Here is a 19,695-nt window from a genome sequence, read left to right as displayed (position 1 = left end):
TTTAATTTTTATTGCATATTAGAGCCTTTTGACCCTAATCACCCCCCCCCTCTAGGGTCCAACAAGGGGGATATGTCAGTGGCAGATTTTGAGAGCAGATTTATGGAGTTGCTGCACTTCACGGGCATGTGTCAGTCGGGAGAGCGCCAGGCTCAGATGTTCCTAGCAGGGCTCCTTCCTAATCTCCGTCGTTACCTCATCTCGAGGAAGTTCTATTCAGTTCGAGAGGTAGCATAAGGTTCTTAGCAGGGCTCCTTCCTAATCTCCGTCGTTACCTCATCTCGAGGAAGTTCTATTCAGTTCGAGAGGTAGCATAAGCCGCCACTTCTCAGGAGATTGAGGCTGCCATGTTCCAGAAGGATAAGGAAGGGAAGACCAAGGCAGGACAAACCGGGGATAAGAAGAAGAACAAGAGACCTTTTTTTGGATCCCAGCAGTAGCAGCAAGGTCCTCATAAGAAGGGACCCCAACATGATCAGAGAGCGCATCAGCAGCGTAAGTTCCAGGGAGTTTGCTATAACTGCCGCAAGGTCGGGCATAAGGCGGACAAGGGCCCGAACCAGCAGTAGCAGCAACAGCAGGGCAGAGTTCAGGGCCAGCAGGCGAGACTTGAGGCACCGCCAGTAGCACAAAAGACTGAGGGACAAATTCGGGCAGTTCAAGAGGTTCTTCAGGGACAGATAGTACCGTATTTTCTAGCACTAGTACCAGAGCAGTCTCCAGCCACAGGCAGAGTATATACGGTAGTACCGCGTGATCATGGAGCTAGCGGAGTAGTGGTGGAGGGTACGTTTCTTGTGAATTCTTTTCCCGCCCGTATTCTCTTCGATTCGGGAGCTTCGCATTCCTTCATTTCGTATGATTTTATGTCTAGACTCCAGCTCGTAGATCATCCATTAGACACCCCTTTATCAGTTTACACCCCTTTAGGTGAGATATCGCTTCTGGAGAGCGTTTGTAGGAGGTGTACTATCAGTTTAGATGAGTCGGAGTTCGTCGTCGATTTGATAGTGTTGCATATGTCCGAGTTCGATGTCATCCTTGGTATGGATTGGTTGTCTTCCTACCATGTTAGTATTGACTGCTTTGCGAAGACAGTCAATTTGCGGGCGTCCGATGGGTCCGAGATGATTGTGGCGACCTCTCAGGGCAACCGTTTTGCGGAGTCATTTCTGGTGTACATCGAGGAGGTGATGCGACGGGATCAGGGTGTTGATTTATTGGAGACTAGAGTTGTCTCAGAGTATCAGGATGTCTTTCAGGACATACCTGGATTACCTCCTGTGAGAGAGGTTGAGTTCTGTATTGAGTTGCAGCCAAGCACAGCCCCGATATCCCGCGCACCCTATCGCATGGTACCAGCTGAGATGAGGGAGCTTCAGACCCAGTTGGACGAGTTGTTAGCTCAGAGATTTATTCGTCGGAGTCATTCTCCGTGGGGCGTACCGGTCCTCTTCGTGAAGAAGAAGGTCAGTAGTATGAGATTGTGCATTGATTATAGAGAGTTAAACAAGGTCACTATCCGGAATAGATACCCATTACCTAGGATTGATGACTTGTTCGACCAGTTGCAGGGAGCGTGGTTCTTCTCGAAGATTGATCTTCGTTCTGGTTATCATCAGTTGCGGGTTTGGGAGATGGATATCCCCAAGACCGCTTTTCTTACTCGATATGGATCTTTTGAGTTCATGGTCATGCTATTCAGACTGACCAATGCACCCGCGGTATTCATGGACTTGATGAACCGGGTTTTTCGTCCCTTCTTAGATCAGTTTGTGATTGTTTTTATCGACGACATCCTCATTTATTCGAGATCGGAGGCAGACCATGAGGAGCACCTACGATTAGCTTTGAGGACTCTGCAGAAGCATCAGTTATATGCCAAGTTCAGCAAGTGTGAATTTTAGCTTTCAGAAATCAGATTTCTTGGCCATGTCCTCAATAGAGAGGGCATAGAAGTGGGCCCGGCTAAGGTTACAGCAGTTCTTGACTGGGAACCGCCAAAGACGGTGGCAGAGATTCGTAGCTTCTTGGGCTTAGCCGGCTACTACAGGAAGTTCATCCAGGACTTCTCAAAGATTTCGACGCCACTTACGCGCCTTACGAAGAAGGGCATACAGTTCTTTTGGAGTGCAGAGTGCCAGAAGGCCTTTGATATCTTGAAGACTAAGTTGATTTCAGCACCAGTTCTGACTATTCCGAGTAGCGACAGGACGTTCGTCGTCTACACAGATGCATCGTTGGCAGGCTTAGGAGGTGTATTGATGCAGGCTCAGAGAGTAGTAGCGTATATATCATGGCAGTTGAGGGTGCATGAGCAGAACTATCCCACTCATGATTTGGAGTTAGCAGCAGTGGTATTTGCATTGAAGTCGTGGAGGCACTACTTGTATGGAGTACAATTTGAGTTGTTCACAGACCACCAGAGTTTGAAGTATCTTTTCTCTCAGAAGGAACTCAACCAGAGACAGAGGATATGGGTTGAGTTTATTAAGGACTACGAGTTCGCGATTCAGTATCATCCCAAGAAGGCGAACGTCGTAGCAGATGCTTTGAGTAGGAAGCGTCGACATCGCATTTCGGCTTCGAGGTGTTCGTTGTATAGATATCTTATTACTCTTAGCCAGTTTGATTTCAAATCCGAGATTGGTGGAACCAGTGTATTTTTGGGAGCTGTGTCAGTTCAGCCATCATGGAGTACCAGAGTAGTCAGAGCTCAGCTGGAAGACTCTTGGATTCAAATCTGAAAGGAGGAGATTTCCAAAGAGCCTAAGGTTGATTGGACCATTAGCGTAGATGGAGGTCTACGGATGAAGGGTAGGCTGGTTATGCCATCCAGTGCCGAGCTGAAGAGAGAGTTATTTGATGAGGCACATCGTACTAGGTACACAATACATCCAAGGACCACTAAGATGTATAAGGACTTAAAGAGACACTTCTGGTGGAGTGGTATGCGTAGAGAGATTTCAGAGTATGTGGCTAAGTGTTTTACCTGTCAGCAAGTAAAGGCAGAGCATCAGAGACCAGCAGGAACACTTCAGCCTTTACCCATCCCAGAGTGGAAATGAGCGGATATTTCTATTGACTTCATTGTAGGGTTGCCGAAGTCGAAGAAGGGGAATGATTCTGTTTGGATGATCGTGGACCGGTTGACGAAGTCAACACATTTTATTCCAGTGAGGACTACATATACAGCTGAGATGTATACGAGGATATTTATTTGGGAGATAGTCTGACTTCATGGAGTTCCTGATACGATTGTGTCGAATCGAGGTCCAGTGTTCACTTCACATTTTTGGAGGAGTTTCCAGGATTCTTTCGGCAGCCGGTTATCTTACAGTAGTGTTTTCCACCCACAGACAGATGGTCAGATGGAGAGAGTGAATCAGGTGTTGGAAGACATGTTACGGGCTTGTGTCATTGACTTTCAGGGCAGCTGGGAGGAGCATATTCCACTGATAGAATTTGCTTATAACAACAGTTATCAAGCGACGATCGGTATGGCCCCTTATGAGGCATTGTACGGGAGACCTTGTAGATCACCGATATGTTGGGCAGAGCCGGAGGATAGATTAATGCTTGGACCAGAGCTAGTGAGACAGACTACTGAGAAGGTATCATAGATCAGAGAGAGGATTTTAGTCATCCAGAGTCGGCAGAAGAGCTATGCAGATAAGAGACGAAGACCCTTGGAGTTTCAGGTTGGAGATGCAGTTATGCTGAAGGTATCGCCTATGAAAGGCGTTCAGCGATTCGGAAGACGAGGAAAGCTTGGGCCGAGATATATTGGACCCTTCCGGATTTTGGAGCACATTGGAGTTGTGTCATACAGACTAGATCTTCCAGCATCGATGTCTAGTATACACAATGTATTTCATGTTTCTATGCTCAAGAAGCACTTGCATGATGAGGAGCAGCAGAGAGTATTGGATGCACCTGAGATTGAGCTTTAGGATGATTTATCTACCATTGAGATTCCAGTTGCTATACTTTCCAGAGAGGACAAGAGGCTTAGAAACAAGGTAATTCCTTTGGTGAAAGTCCAGTGGAACCGAAGAGGCGTTGAGGAGATTTCTTGGGAGCACGAAGAGGACATGCGTCGCGACTATCCACACCTGTTTGAGTAGGTAAACTAAACCTTCTTGTATAACTTATATATGACTTATAGATTCAATTATGTAGATGTTTATATTTAACGTTAAAATGAGGGTATTACCACTTATCTCCTAAGTACTCGGAACATAGGGTATATATATGAGGGGTTCCTTGTTTGGATTTTTCGCTCGATGTACTTGTTCCATTTAGTTTGAGGTTAAGTGGGGGTATTTACATTTTAGATGGTTAAGTGTAGACATCGAAGATGATTTTTCGAGGGCGCGAAGATAATATGTAGCGCTACTTCCTGCATTTATTGAGGAAGTGAATTGGTTCATGTGCATGAGTATTTGTGTGACTATATTTAGATTTAACGCTAGGATGCAGATATTTCCGCTTAATTTTAACCTTTTGGAACACATGGTATATATATGGGGGGTTCCTTGTTTGGATTTTTCACCCGACGTACTAGTTCCATTTGATTAAGGGTTGAGTGGGAATATAGTCATCCTAGATTGTTAAATATAAATACCATTTTATGCTTGTCTAGAATAATACTATTTGTTTGAATATGCCTTCTGAATTTCGAGGATGAAATTCTTTTAAGGGGGGAAGAATGTAGAACCCCGTATTTTTGTTAGAAGTATATGTGAATTATTAGTAATAAATAATTCTATTTGTGGTAAATGACTTGAGGTCATGGATATACTTGGTAACAAGTTATTAGATATGTATGAGTGTGGTTTCATAGAGTTCTGTGCATTGGTTTTGGCTGAATAACAAAACATGCACGAATCTGGTTATAGTGTCTGCTCAGTCGACTGATAAGTCGACCAATGAGTCGACTGACGGGCTGATTTCAAGATTTTATTTTCTTTTGCGGGTTTGGTTTGGTTTGTTTCGGGTTTAACCGCTTTCATATAAAACTCTCCTACCCGAAACCAGCCCCAAGACTCATCAGACCCCAGAAAAAACCCTAGCCTCCCTGTCCCCTCAAACCCAAGATTCGTTCTTGGTAATTTTGGAGGAGTTTCGGAGGAGTTTTCAGCGGGATTTTGTGGTGCTGTCGAAGGGGGATCATCCTCTCATCTGATTTAGAAGTTTGCAGCACATCAGAGGCAAGTAACATCTCGCCCAATCCTACACCCACTGTTTGTATAGCTTTTCTGGAGTTTTTCTTTGGATTTTGAGCCTAAAACGTATTTTTGTGCATAAAAATAGATACTTTACATTATGAGATGCAAGATCTATATTTTTCAGTTATAAAAAGCTCACAAACGAATTTGTAAAGTAAGATCCAGATCTGGAAATTTGTTTAAACATGAGTTTCAATGTGATTTACTGTTTTCAATACGTTTTTTAAACATGTTTATATGATTAAGGTTTTAATGTAAGTGATCACATATAAATCCCTTTAGTTTCAATTGATACACATGAGTTAAAATCGGAAATATATTGCTGGACGTGATTAAAGAGAACTTTAGTTAACGTTTTTGCAGATAATCATCGAAAGCAGAAAACTGGAGATTTTCTTCTCAGTCGACAAATGAGTCGACTCATGAGTCGACTTATGAGTCGACTGATGAGTCGACCAATGAGTCGACTGATAGGGGAAAAACTTTAGTTTTGTGTTTTGTCAGGTCGACTTATGAGTCGAGTGATGAGTCGACCAATGAGTCGACTAATGAGGAGTTTTCTTCTTTTGTATTTCTTTAGTTTTGAATCTGTTTGAGTTGTTTCAGTTTAACTGAAATTGTTTATGTTTGTTTATTGTTGCTGCGTGCTTAAATATGGACGAGCAGTCGCCTTGAATGACGGGTATTAGAAATTTATGTATAATCTGTATCTTTACATGTGAGATGTCATGCGAACACGAGTTTAGGTTTGCGCACCGAGACACGTGAGAAATTAGGGTATATGCACCTGTTCATATAACTCATCTAGTCCATGTGTTGAGCAATTATGATGTGTAGTCCATGTGTTGGACACTTATCACTTTCAGTCCATGTGTTAGACCGTTTACATATGTAGTCCATGTGTTGGACATCCACTACATCAGTTTAGACCTTGAGAGTTAACACCTATACTTGCATAGGCTGGACACGACACTTATATGAGTTGCGACAAGACACCGTAATTTAGTCTGGGATGAGTTTGCCTTCTTCTATTAATGTTCTTGTATTAAATTTTGGGTTTGGTATTTAGGGATGTACAATTTGAGATACAAGGTATATACATGAGGGTTTCCTTGTTTGGATTATTTCGCTCGACGTACCTACGCTCGTGTTGTAACTTCCTAAATACTAAAAACCTCTTATACATAGGTATTTACAATCTGAGCTACATGGTATATACATGAGGGTTTCCTTGTTTGGATTATTTCGCTCGATGTACTTATGCTCACGTTGTAATTACCTATGTAAGAATTATGATTTATATATATGTTATAAATGTATTTTCTGTATACAACGAGCCCTTTTCCCTTAGGGTTGGTTGTGATGTTGCTCGCTAGCGTTTTGACGCTCGTTCTCCCTCCCTCTTTCAGGTAACGAGCCAGGAGCCCAGAGAGTCGTAGGTTGATGGCGAGGCACTCTAGCTTCAGCTATTCTATTATAGTTATATTTTATTTTTGAGCTCCACTGCAGCTATTCTATTATAGTTATATTTTATTTTTGAGCTCCACTGTAGGCTTTTGTTTAGACATTTTGAGAGTTATTTCTAGAAGTTGTAAAGGTTTTATTTTTGAGCTCCACTGTAGGCTTTTGTTTAGACATTTTGAGAGTTATTTCTAGAAGTTGTAAAGGATGTGTGCCTTATTTCCTTTTTTTCAAACTTTATGTATTTGAGACTTGTTGAGGAGTTCCAGTTTATTCATTCCAGATATTGACTTGTATTTCAGTATGTTAGATGATGAAATATTATCTCTATTATTTCATCAGTTGACTCGTGTGTTATCTTTTACTTGCTTTTGTACCTACACCTGTTATTGACTCTACTAGAGAGATTTTAGTTATGATGGTGAAACATGTTATTACACGGTGTGGTGCATGGCAGGTTTGACATTCTTGGTTTTACCTTAGACTGCAGCCTTGTATTTCAGTATGGTTGGTTGTATTATTTCTCCTGTTGCGTATCAGCTATTGTATTAATACAACTGGTATGTTTTTATTTATAGATAATTATTTCATAATTATTTTAATTTTTAAATATCGGTAATTATTTATTTTAATTAATTTTTATTTTAAATACCTAACCCTAACCCTATATATATATATATATATATATATATATATATATATATATATATATATAATATATATATATATATATAATATATATATATATATATATATATATATATATATATATATATATATATATATATATATATATATATATATATATATATATATATATATATATATATATATAAGTGAATCTAAGGTGCACCTTAGGCTCCCACCTAAGCGCGCCTAGAATCACATCATTTCCTAAAAATTTTTGTGATCCGCTCCATTGAACTTGATCTACACATTCTTAAACCCAAGCACACCAATTTTGGGGTGAACCCGTTGTGTTTTGACTATTCTTGTTGAGCCGTGCAAAAGTTCTATTCATTCGAAGTCGTTAAAATTGCAGCGAGTGGATAAAGGGTCAAACACGACGAGTTCACTACAAATTGGTGGTGTTTGGTTTAAGAATATGTAGATCAAGTTCAACGGAGCGGATACACAAAAAAAAAGGAAATGATGTGATTTTAGCCGCATCCTTAGGTGGGATCCTAGGGTTCACCTTAGAATTCACTTTTCTCAATATATATATATATATATATATATATATATATATATTATATAACACCCTCTCTCTCCTCTCTCTCGTGTAACCCCGGCCGCCCCAACCTCTTTCGTTCCCCCAACTCATCCACCTAAGCCCTTCTCCCCGTCGGAGCCCTCGCACAGCCCCTTCGCCCGTCACTCCCAGTGCACCCCCTCTCCTTCCTGCAGCCGCCTCTCTCGCTCTCTCTCTCTCTCTCTCTCTCTCTCTCTCTCTCTCTCTCGTTCTCTCTCTTTTGTTCTCTCTCTTTCTCCCCTGCTCGTCTCTCTCTCTCTCTCTCTTGCCTCTCTCTCTCTCTCTCTCTTCTCTCTGCTCGAACCACCACTCTGCCAGATGCTGCCCTCCTCTTCCTCATCGTTGCGCTCAGCCCCCGCCCAGATCCGCCATCGCTGTCCGATGCCCCCTCACCTCATTGTTGACGTCGCCGGTGTATGTTGGAAAAATTGCAATAAAGAGAATAAAAGAAAATTGACTTGTATTTCTTTGATTCCGGTTACAATTTGATTACAAAAGAGAAGAGAACGAATTTGGTTCTCTCCTTTGTTTAAAACTGGGTTCTTCAAGGTAGCGATGGAGTGCCTCCTTCGATTGTTCGCGTCGAATTTGCTCTCCGTTGATGATCCGACCGTCTTTTATCTCGTGGGAACGATGAACTTCTGTGGAAAGTTTGATGGGTAACTCTGAATGAGTTTAAGAACTCCGAACGAGTTAGAACTCTGTGAATAGAGTTGTTAGAACTGAAGATTCGGTTAATGACCAAGCAGATATTCTGTTGTTGAAGAATCCTTTCAGTTTTGATCTTTTGAGCTTGATTCAAAAATCCTATTCCCAAGGATTTCGTCTCTCCTGTCTCTCTGTGCGGTTGAGATCCTACAGAACTCTCAAACCCGTACGGTTTAGATGCTGAAAATCCCACCTTGCTGCCTCTTCATTCCAAAAAGCCAACCCTTAACTCAGTTGAGTTTGTTGAGTTTTTATAGGTGGATAAGAGGTTGTAACTGCCCTCTAAATCCGCTCCTAAGTGGGCGTGATTTCCTCAGATCGTGGGGAAACAGTTCTGAAACCGTTCGACTCGTATTTGAACGAGTCAAACGCCCAATCTGGCGTTCAGAACCCAACGTCGCCTCTTAGAATTGAGACGCGAGGTTGGGTGTTGGCTGAACATCAATGAACGCGAGGGTCGCTCGTGTTTGGCTTGTTATAGCTTGGAAACGCGGGGGTCGCCTGTATTTCCAAAATTATGACGCGGGGATGACTTTCGCGTTTTAGAAGGGGTTAGTTGATTTGTAACCTCTCTTACAGAGCGTTGCAAGGACCATTGTTCAGTAATCCTAGCTTTAGCTGTTGTGGGGTGTGAAAGTCGTCAGATTGTAACTTTCACTGTAGATTGTGGAGACTGCTGAATAGAGTTTTCATTAGTTGTCGGAAGTGTCGTTGGATTGTAACTCTTCTCGATCTATGTGAAAAGTCCTCCATTTGCAGCTTTTGTTTGTTGGCATGAAAGCTATCTGATTGTAGCTTTCATTGTTGGAACTTGACGGGAATCAATCATCCATAGTGATTTTTAGACGAATATTTGCCCACAGCTCTCTACCAAGCAACTCACTAACTAAGTCCAACCTTTTTATTTCTGAAATAATTACACTGCTCATCAGCATCTCTAATAGTTGCTAATATAATATTAGTCATGCTGTTGTCGCAGCCATCAAGATCAATCATCTCATAGATGAGGCCGTGTTTATAGCGGTTGCAGAGTTGCAGATGCAGTAATTAGAAAGTCGTCTGATTGTAACTTCCATCGTCGGGGCTTGTTTGGGATCAGCTATCCGTTGTGATTTTTAGACAGCCTACAGAACCCCCTCCAAAGTTTTTGAAAGTTCGCGATTGACGACAGCCTACAGAACCCCCTCCAAAGTTTTTGAAAGTTCGCGATTGACTGGGACGAATTTTCGGAATACTATGGATCCCAAAATTTAGTGGATTGATTGTTCCCTCCATCTAATCGAGCCATACGATTTCAACATTGTTGATTGAAATCTATCTGTACTCCTCCAATAGACTCCCCAACGGAGTCGCCTGTTTCTTCTCGGCCTTGGTCACCTTGATGATTGTTGTAGCCTTGGTAGTCAATAAGCTGCTATTATAGCTGTCCAAATAACTTCTGCATTTAAGAATTGGAACGCGTGGGTGAGCCTCGCGTTTTGGAATTCCAACCAACTCGAACGCTAGGGTCGAGTTTGGGCCGGATTCTGACCTCGAATCCCGTCCGTTACGATTTGACAGCTCACAGCTGTCTATAAATAGACCACTGGAGGTCGAATCAAGAATCATTCGACTCTTCTTGAAAATCTAACGAAAATTTTCGTTCTCATCTCCGGTGAGAACTGTTCATCTCCTCCGATTAGGCTCCATGGCACCCAAGAAGGTTGTCCCTTGTCCTTCCAAGTCCGACATCGCCGCGGCTCAGGGGTCGGCGCCGTCTGCTTTGGCCGGCGGCGCTACTGCTCAAGCGGACGTGCCACCCCAATTTCCTTTGATCGGCGGTGAGTACGACCTCTATGGTCCTTAAACTTGCTTCGGCAAGTTCTGATCTTTGGATCAACGAGGAAACTCATTTCAATAACGCGGGGCTGGACTCCATCGTTTGGTATTTTTTGACGAGGGGTTCGACCTCCGCGTCTTAGATTCTTGACGCGAGGTTCGACCTACGCGTCTGAATTTTTTTTTTGTTGACGCTAGGTTCGACCTTCGCGTCTGAGATTTTTGACGCGAGGTTCGACATTTGCGTCTGAGCTTTTCAACGCGAGGTTCAACCTCTACGTCTAACATTTGCCTTTGCTGAAAATCCCTACTGCTTACGGCAGCCCCTAACAGCTCAGACCGACGCTTTTCAGACCCGTGCTCAGATCAGACCCGCGGACTTACACGTCAACGTCGATTCGTTCGACGAACCTCGAGGCAAGATCCCATTTTCCCAATTGTTATTCACTATAATGTCTGATCAATTATGAATTAACTAAGTATATGTATAGATTAGATTATGTTTCGTTTATGTTGTTGTATATTTATACTGTGATATTCTGCATGGGCTTGTTAATGAATAATATTAAATAATGATAGTATGATGAATACTTTAAAGAAAAATTATTTTGTATAAAGGGTAATTTTGAAATGTTTTTAGAATTATTATGATGAGAAAATGATTTGTTTAGAAAAAGGGTTGGTTTTGAATAATTATTAGAATAGATAATTTAAAATTATTTACTTCGGAAAAGGGGTTATTTTGAATTGTTAAGTTATTTTCGGTAAAAAATTACATTTTTGATAATTATTATGATTTAAAGGAATTTTATTTTGAAACAGAATTATTTATTTTAGAATTAATTAATTTATGATTTTGTTTTGGTAGTTGTAGACTGTGACATTTCATGTGTAAAATAATCACGATTTCCGATTTCCTTTTAACCATAGTTATATTAGGTATTAACTAGCTGCATATAAATTTTATGAGTAGTTTAGAAGTTTGAATAACAAGATATTAATGAAATCGGACTGCATGCATGTTTTTACTGTTCATGATTACATTTCATGTTTTACGATCCTTAGTTTAATACATTCGACATGTCATGATGTGGTTGCATAAAATTAGTGTTATTATTATCTCCTTGTTGTGTTTGAGAACCTTAGTAGTTCATGACTTAGTGGCCTTGTGCGTCATGAACAGACTTAGTAACACGTGTGAGTGTGTTGATTGAGTTTAGGTGGTGAACCCGAGTTTTAATAGGGATTATGATTGTTGACTTAGAAAGAACGAGAAGAGTTGGGATGAGAAAGTCTTTGTTCATGTGATCGGATGTGGCTGTTGATGTATCTTCCAGGCTCGCGTCAGTGAATTCGTGTAGTCACCGGGGTTGGTTTGTTGGGCTAAAGTGAATTCGTGTAGTCACTTTAGTCCATGACCGGTTTCGCCACCTGAGCTTTGCTTGAGTTCGGACCAGGTCGAGATCAGATTGCGTGTAGTACTCTGACCGATTCGTGTAGCGGTATTGGATGTGCGTAGAGGATTTATGAACAGTCAGTTATCTGATGATATGAATGTTGACTTTATTTGAGATGTGGACCAGTGAGTTTTAGGACTTTATTTGAGTAGTGTTTTCGCATATTGATTTTTGTTGAATTTCCAGTTGCACGTCCTTTTGTCATTTCTGTTATCGTATCGTTTTTTGCTTGGGTTTTCGTTCGCTCTATTATTTTGTGGATCTTGTCGTGTGCTATGCACGCTGATGTACACCTGTTTTCTCTGGTGTACGTCAGATTTAGAGGAAGGACATGTACAGCTTAGAGATACATTAGAGCTAAAGGATTCTCCGCAGGAGTGCTTTGCAAACCGAGCAGAAGAAGCCGAAGCTTAGTTATTCCTTTTAGTTTGTTTTTGTAGCACCTTTCATTACCGCTTGATCGATGTATTTTATATTTCTTCGGTATTCATTTGTTTAGTCATGTATAAGGGCATATTTGACATGTATATTATGTCTTGGATGATATTCATTTGTGATATGTATTATTTTATTCTGTGATGTTCATTATATTCTCGCTACTGTGATCGGGGACCTGTGCCTTTACATTTATTTCTTAACGCTTAGCAAATTAAGTTGAGGAGAAATGTTTATTTTCATTTATTCTCCTTAATCTAATATGTCGCGGGCTTGTTCACGTTCCAATTCCCGGGTATTTTTGGAAGCGGGACGTGACATAAAAATAATATCTCATTACACAACCATAAAACAATGTATAAATAGATTTATGAAATCAAAAGAAGAAGAACATGAGAATCATGCAAAAAGTTTTCAAATGAAAACTAATCAAACTAATGAAATCATAAATCAAGTGGAATCCCAAAAATGGTGTTTGATCAATAAAGAAAATCTTCTTTGTAAAACTTGATCAAACCACACATAGAATACATTATAAAGCACAAATAGATGATCCATAAGCACAAACACATAAATATCATCATATAAGTGATTTACAATAAATTCATGAGTACAAATCAAAACAAAATACTTCATATTTCAAAATGAGATTACAAAACATAAAAGAATCATGAACTATGGATTCGAAAAACCAAAAATCATTTTCAATATAAAATAAATACTTTCTTTTAATTTTTTTTGTAATTTGTTCAAATAAAAATTATCTTTAAGAACATGAAAAACTAAAAATTAAAACTTTTGTTCTTAAAAATTAAACAAGTTTTGGTACCCAATTACTCTTGGTACCGAAGAGCCTAGAGATATAACCCTTATCATTAAAGTTCAAAGCTCTAGGGTTATGATCCCTTTTTGGTGTATTTTGTGTACTAATCTGGTTATAACAATAATCTTACAAATGACCCTTCTGATTGCAATATGTGTCATAAAAGAGACCCATTTGTTTTTGTGGACCATTAACTCGTGCGCGGGAAACATTTGCTAATATGGATGGTCTTTTAAATTTATTTTGCAAATGTGAAACTCTTTTTAAAAATCAAAACAAAATTTGGTCAAATGACCAAAATGACCATAATAATCACATTTATATGCATAAGCATGCTTATGATTTACAATGGGTGCATGTGCATGTGTGTGTGATGATGAAGAAACTTAATGGATGCACAATTATGATTATTTACCGTACGTTTTTGTGTATCATAGCAAAATTTAGCAAGGTGACCTTTTCGACCATAAATAGAGCATTTGTAAATTTTGTTATACATGTATGCATAGTGTGTAGAAGACTTGGAAGTATTTACACGGGACTTTGCACACAAGTCTATAATCTTATCATTATTAGCTTTGTATGTTTTTAAAATTGAATCTAAAGATGAAATGCGATTCTTAACGTGATTCAACTTATTAGCTTGCACAAAAGCATTGTTATTAGAAGTGGAACATATATCATTATTTTTGAGAGAACTAAACTCATTTCTCATGTTCTCTACTTCTAATATGGCGTTGTTTTTCTCATGAGATAAACTAGCAATTTTAATATTTAATTTTTCATTGCTCTCTTTAAGATTAACATTTTCATTAACAATGACATTAAACTTAGATGCTAGAGTCTCATGATCGGATTTCAAATTAACATGCTTGCTTTTTAAAATTATAAAGCTAGGGTGTAATTTATTATAGACATGCAATAATTTTTTAGAAGCACAAGTGAGTTCATCAAAAGATAAATCTTATTCGGATTCGGAATTGCTTACCACACTAGGGCTATCGCCTAGTGGTCGTGTGCAGAAAATGAAGCTCCACATGAACTAGAAGCGGAATCCACCAAAGCTTGTCGAATCGCCTACAAATTTCCTTGATATGATTCTCTAAGTTTCCATAATGTATAAGCACTAGCAAAAGAATCAAGCCTGTTAGAAAAAGATGAATCAAATGTATTATGTAAGAATTCTAACAAAAGCTTGTTCATGGTAAATATTTTTAGATCATTTTTACTCCACTTGGATTTTTTCAAAGTGGATACAATATAAGCACAATCTATAATTTCCCATGTCTGGATCGAACAAAAAGTTTGAATCTAATACACTATTGAGTGTAGGGGAAATTATCTAATCTAGGAGCAACATTAATGACATAACCTAAGCTAGGTGTACCGTGCATGTTCATAATATATGTGCAAGCAAAATACAAATAAAATCAAAACTAGATTAGCACAAAAAAGATAACTTGGATCTTTAACTCAAGGCAATTTAGACCTTAAATCAAAGAACACCAAGCTCTGATACCAATTATTAGACCCTATGCCACTAGAAAAGAACCCTAGAGGGTGGGTGAATAGGGTCTTATGCTAATCTAATCTGATTTAATACTAATTAAAACTTATTAACAAGTTATCATTCCAAATAAGATATGCAATAAATTATTATGAAGGATGAGCAATATAAACAAAGGGTAAAATAAATAAACTATAGATGTGATAGGGCAATATACAAAAAGAGTAATAGATAATGGCGATATAAGATAAACACAAAAGTAAATATGCCAATACAAACTCAAACAAGCAATATGATCACAGAGTTCGAACCTTCCGTCCTACGTCTCCGCTCCCTACTCCCGGAGAGAAATCCACTATCACACCGGGTTTTCGACACTCACCCGAAAATGTTTACACCTCACACTCGGTTTTCTAACTCACCGAAAACTTTACAATCAATACTCTTGCAATCATACTCTACACCCTCTAAGTGTTGATCTCTAGCCTGTATCTCCCTCTAGTGCTCGGATTTATAACCTCTCCCAAGGCTTTACTACCGACACCACTCCTCTTGGGACGACCCCGTCTCTCACCACACACTCCTCTCGGTGTATAAGTGTATTACAAATTGTATCTCACAATAAGGGCACAATAACAAGATTTGTTCTCTATAATAGATGAGAACTCTATGAAAGCTCATTCTCAATGTCAAAATCTCACAACCCCAAATTATACTATGTATGCAAATACAATAAGTTCAATGGTTGTGTGTGAACAAAGCGTATAATAAAAAACAAATCTAAACTTAATATAAATCTAGCTTTAATAAAAATGATTAAAAAATAAATATAAAGCTAGTAAGAGTTTAGGAAAACTTCTCTATAGATCAAGAGTGAGAGAGAATGGAATGAAGCTCAAACACTAAAGATGATCTCCTCTTCCTCTTGTGAAAATTTCTTCACAAACTTGTAAACACACTAAACAAACTTTAAACAAAATTTTAAACATACTTAAAATTATTTTTAAAAATTTCTTGTTAGGTAGAAATGATAAATGTAATGGGATATATATATGGTAGAAGAAAACAACCCAAGAAAACCCCTAAAACCCACAAAAAAATAAAACTAGAAACTAGCCGTTACTGTGCAACGGTAACATTGGCGGGCGACCAAAAATTAGCCGTTACTGTGCAACGGTAACATTGGCGGTCGACCGCAGAGACTAGTCCGACGGTCAATCACAGAGACCAGTCTGGTTAACCACGAGCATTCTAAAAGCTAAGTTGGTCTTTGGAAAATTCTTGGTCCACCGTGAATAGTGCTCCGGTCGACCGACACTGTTCACAGAACGTGCACAAACCTGAAAATCTGCACATCTGGCTTTGTAAAATCAATTAAAATAGTAAATCAATTCCAAAAAACATAAAATTTTGAGAAACGTTTCTAAACATGTAGAAAAACAGGTTAGTGAAATAATTTCTTAAATATCACTTTCCATTTGTGAGAAATAATTGTTTGAACACAGATATTATAGTTTTTGAAAAACTATTGAAAACTTGTTTTTGTAAATTCAATTGAAAATAACAAAAAAACTTCAAAAGTAGTAAAAATTGGGAAAATGTTTGTATATATGAAGATAATTATGTAAGCGAAGAATTTTTTTAAAATTTCATTTTCCAATTGTAAAAGCTCATCTATTTTGCAAAAATATGCACGAACATGAACTTATTAAAACTTGATTTTGACAAAACGAGTTCAAATAAGTTTGAAACTTCTTTTAAAAGGATTAATAGACTTTATAAAATATGTAAACTAGTTATATTAAGTCAATAATCCGAAAACACATTATTATCTCAAATGGATGTGTAATAATCAATAAATCAAGAAAACGTGTACGTGCACCATTTGAGCTTAAAGCATAAGCACAAAGCATAAACCTAAACTAATATACCCAAGGCAATTGATCTTCATTAAGCTCATCTTGGTTTACGGATGAAGCTTGATCTTGGATCTTTAACTTAAATTACATTGCTTCATTCCACTATTTCGCCAACCTCTATTGGATATGATCGTGAATACTCGATTCCATTCATCCTCTTATATATTGTTTGCCTAGAATAAATAAGAAAACACAAAAACACTAGACAAACAATATTAGTTGTAAATTGTTTGTTAAAACATCATCAAAATAAAAAGGCCAACAATATCCTCCTTTTTTATGATGACAAACAATTTACAAAAAGAGATATACATGATACGAAAAATGAATATATAAATTAGAATTATCAAGCATATAAAAAAGAAGTACATACTCATAATATTTCTCCCCCTTTGACAACATCAAAAAGGGGAAATTGATAAGAGTGTGAAGGCTCCCCCTACCTATAAGCATGATGAGTATAGAAACAAATAATAAGGAATAGCTCCCCTTATCAAAAAGCCTTAATGAAAATATATGTAATGATGACCAAGGCAAATATATGTGAGCAAGCATAGATGACAAATATGCTAAACACCACTCACATACAAAAATACAATAAGACACATATAGATATGTCATTATGAAAATAATGTCTCATTACACAACCATAAAACAATGTATAAATAGATTTACGAAATCAAAAGAAGAAGAACATGAGAATCATGCAAAAAGTTTTCAAATGAAAAGAAATCAAACTAATGAAATCACAAATCAAGTAAAATCCCAAAAATAATGTTTGATCAATAAAGGAAATCTTCTTTGTAAAGCTTGATCAAACCAAACATAGAATATATTATAAAGCACAAGTAGATAATCCATAGGTACAAACACATAAACATCATCATATAAGTGATTTACAATGAATTCATGGGTACAAATAAAAACAAAATACTTTATAGTTCAAAATGAGATTACAAAACATACAAGAATAATGAACTATGGATTTGAAAAACCAAAAATCATTTTCAATGTAAAACAAATACTTTCTTTTAAAAATTGTTTGCAATTTGTTCAAATAAAAATCATCTTTAAGAACATGAAAAACTAAAAATTAAAAAATTTGTTCTTAAAAATCAAACAAGTTTTGGTAACTAATTACTCTTAGTACCGAAGAGTCTAGGGATATGACCCTTATCATTAAAGCTCAAAGCCTTAGGGTTATGATCCCTTTTGGGCGCATTTTGTATACTAATCCGGTCATAACAATAATCTTGTAAATAACTCCGATTGCAATATGTGTAATGAAAGAGACCTATTTGTTTTTGTGGATCATTAACTCGTGCACGAGAAATATTTGCTAATATGGATGATCTTTTAAATTTATTTTGCAAACGTGAAACTCTTTTTAAATCAAAATAAAATTTGGTCAAATGACCAAAACGACCACAATAATCACATTTATATACATGAGCATGCTTATGATTTACAATGGGTGCATGTGCATATGTGTGTGATGATGAAGAAACTTGATGGGATGCACAATTATGATTATTTATTGTAGGTTTATGTGCATCATAGAAAAATTTAGCAAGGTGGCCTTTTCGGCCGCAAATAGAGCATTTGTAAATTTTGCTATACATGTGTGCATAGTGTGTAAGACTTGAAAGTATTTACACAGGACTTTGCACACAAGTCCATAAGCTTATCATTATTAGCTATGCATATTTTTAAAGTTGAATCTAAAGATGAAATGCGATTCTTAACGTGATTCAACTTATTATCTTGTACAAAAGCATTGTTATTAGAAGTGGAACATATATCATTATTTTTGAAAGAATTAAACTCATTTCTCATGTTCTCTACTTCTAATATGGCATTGTTTTTATCATGAGATAAACTAGCAATTTTAATATTTAATTTTTCATTGGTCTATTTAAGATTAACATTTTTATTAGCAATGACATCAAACTTAGATGCTAGAGTCTCATGATCGGATTTTAAATTAACATGCTTGCTTTTTAAAATTATAAAGCTATGGTGCAATGTGTTATAGGCATGCAATAATTTTTCAGAAGCACAAGCGAGTTCATTAAAAGATAAATCACATCCGGATTAGGACTCGCTAACCACACTAGGGCTATCATCCGGATTAGGACTCGCTAACCACACTAGGGCTATCACCTAGTGGCCATGTGCATAAAAATGAAGCTCCACATGAACTAGAAGCAGAATCCTCTAAAGCTTGTCATATCGCCTCCAAATTCCCTTGATGTGCTTCTATAAGTTTCTATAATGTATGAGAACTATCAAAAGAATTAAGCTTGTTAGAAAAAGATGAATCAAATGCATTATGTAAGAATTCTAACAAAAGCATGTTCATAGTAAACAATTTTAGATCATTTTTACTCCACTTGGATTTCTTCGAAGTGGGTATAATATAAGCACAATCTACAATTTCCCATAAATCAAAATGTCTGGATCGAACAAAAAGTTTGAATCTAATACACTATTGAGTGTAGGGGAAATTATCTAATCTAGGAGCAACATTAATGACATAACCTAAGCTAGGTGTACCGTGCATGTCCATAATATATGTGCAAGCAAAATACAAATAAAATCAAAACTAGATTAGCACAAAAAAGATAACTTAGATCTTTAACTCAAGATAATTTAGATATTAAATCAAAGAGCACCAAGCTCTGATACCAATTGTTAGACCCTAATACCACTAGGAAAGAACCCTAGAAGAGGGGGAGGGGGGTGAATATGGTCTTATGCTAATCTAATCTGATTTAATGTCAATTAAAACTTATTAACAAGTTATCCTAGCAAATAAGATATGTAATAAATTATTAGCAAGGATGAGCAATATAAACAAAGGGTAAAATAAATAAACTATAAATGTGATAGGGTAATATACAAAAAGAGTAATAGACAATGGCTATATAAGATAAACACAAAAGTAAATACGTCAATACAAACTCAAACAAGCAATACGATCATGAAGTTCAGACCTTTAATCCTACGTCTCTGCTCCCCACTTCCAGGGAGAAATCCACTATCACACTATGTTTTCGACACTCACTCGAAAACGTTCACACC

Source organism: Asparagus officinalis, chromosome 8 (assembly GCF_001876935.1).
Source record: "Asparagus officinalis chromosome 8, Aspof.V1, whole genome shotgun sequence".
NCBI classification, from domain to species: Eukaryota; Viridiplantae; Streptophyta; class Magnoliopsida; order Asparagales; family Asparagaceae; genus Asparagus; species Asparagus officinalis.
Note: the sequence above shows the minus strand (reverse complement) of the source record.